Raw genomic sequence first — 2,325 nt, 5'->3', positions numbered from 1 at the left:
ACGATCTAGGATTATTGTAGAGGTCTTTGTATATGCAGTCACCGAATGCTTCGGTGCACGTAGCTGTAGCTTGTTTGACATTCGACAATTTACTCATCTACTTACGAGATGCAGCTCCCATTTTCGAGAGCTTAGAAAAATTGCAGGTTGATGGCGAGAAAGGTGAATTCGAGGGACAGAATATCGGTACCAAAGATAGAAAACTCAGAGCTACGCTAGGGGTACAGAAGCTTAACGATATTGCAACGATGATAGCAGCTTAAATCTAAATCCATATGTCCCCTTTATTTAAAATTAATTGTTGTTATCTCGCTGCAGCGTAGCAATTAGAGTGGAAAGCTGGCGGCTTTGAGCTTGCCTCTGTACCAACTGCGCGTCCTGACGTTACAGCATCTCGCCGATGCGGGAGTCGATAAACGCTACAAGCTGCCGGTCCGTTACAGCGCTAGCTGTCGGTGAGGGGTGGGGGGTGACGCCATAGCCGCTGCCATGGCCTGGACGCCCTTAGCAATCGAATGCATTCCGATCTCAAAGCTCTCGCCCATTGCTTCTCGCTTTTTTCACCCCACGCCTCCATAAAGTGATAGTTCAAATGGTCAGGTATCGGCAAAATTGGCGAAAAATTTGTTCATAAAAAAATCGTGCTGACGCTACGTAAGTAGAGCTTTCAAACTATCTCAACCACGCTCCGTGGGAGCTGTACGACCGAAGTTATCGCCGATTTAAAGAACGGGTAATTCTATTTTGGACCGGAGAAGTATGCTTTATGTAGTAATGCCTTGCCGTCCATATTGTCTATTCTGATGAATCTGCCAAAACACTGGCACTAGGTTGATATTCTTTGTCAGCTGGATCGTTTGAGTTGTCACTAAGATAGTCATCACCGAAGTATATACTGTCGACCGGAAGCGGTTGCATGCATGCAGGACACTTGAAGTGTGCTGCACGATTTTCGCTGAGGTTCACCATGTTGAATACACGTAAACACTGAATGTCGCATTGGTGCGGACACTGAGGACCCTCCTGTATAATGTCTCCGTTCTGGTCATTATGTCCGCAAATAAAACACGTCGGCCGAGCAGGGATATGACACACGATAATCACTTTATCATCTTCAACTTCCAGATCGATATGCGTGCGACAGGTGGGACATCTTTTATCATGCTCGAACAAACGTCCAACACAGCTACGGTGGTACGACTGGCGACAGCTGCTGCACACTCATAATTCTTGCTGGCTATCCGACTCGTAGCAGATGGGACAACCACAGCAACTTCCACAGTATCTTCCACGGCATTTTTCACAGAATCGACCACAGAATCGACCACAGTATCGTCCACATAAACGTCCACATAAACCTCCTCTGCTTCCTACGTGACTGCTGTACAGTTCTGTTTTGCGACTACTCCACAGTTTCGTCCAGGTGGCTGCACCGACAATTCGACAGCTTCAGCCCCATCATCATTGACGAAATCAGCAAATTCTGTGTCAAACCAGTTCCAGTCTACATCGGGTACGCTGATATTGCCGCCGGGGGCATCGTCATCTACTGTGCCGTTATCATTGTTGCGTGTTTCGTTTTCCAGTGATGCCTCATCAGTTTGTAAAATGCCACCATCACAAGCACCCACTTGTGACGCACCCTCACTATCGTGCAATAGATGATCCAGAATGTCGGATTCATGCCTTTCCTGCTCACCCTCAACACCCCCTCTGCGACGTCAACGGTATTCTGCGTCGCGTTGACACCGCTGCTCTGACCAAAGTGACGCTCCAGCTGGTAGCGGTAGCCTTTAATCCACTGACAGCACACGTCACACATCCGAAATGTTGGGTCTGGAAATCCCCGACATGGCTTTTGGAGGTCTCGACTAAGATTGTCGGCTCTGGAAAACTGGTGATGACACGTTTCGCAGACGTGCTCCAAGTTTCCGGACAGTAGATCACAAATGTCCATTCCTTAAAATAATAATGATAATAAACATTTTTAAGTACATTACATTACGTTGCTACAAAAACCATTTACTGGTCGCACGTGTGATTCTTGGTCGTTGCAGAAGGAGTCTTCGCGGTAAATTCGATAATAAAGTCCTATTGTGAGCAGATGGCGGCTTCCACGGGTGCGAATTGTTTTGGTATGACACCAAGAGTCCGCCTTTTATTTACCTACCCCTACAATACACGCTAGTGGGTCGCAATATACCAAAGTTCATTTCTCACGTCGCACTCCACATCAAACATACATAATTTCACGCACGTCAGCGAAGTCCTACATCGCTTCAGATTTATGAAAAATGTTTTATGGACACAGCCAAGAAAAAAAGA

This window comes from Phytophthora infestans, genomic scaffold (genome assembly GCF_000142945.1).
Source record: "Phytophthora infestans T30-4 supercont1.1 genomic scaffold, whole genome shotgun sequence".
Lineage (NCBI taxonomy): Eukaryota > Oomycota > Peronosporomycetes > Peronosporales > Peronosporaceae > Phytophthora > Phytophthora infestans.
The sequence above is the reverse complement of the archived record's forward strand: the minus strand, read 5'-3'. Positions refer to the sequence as shown.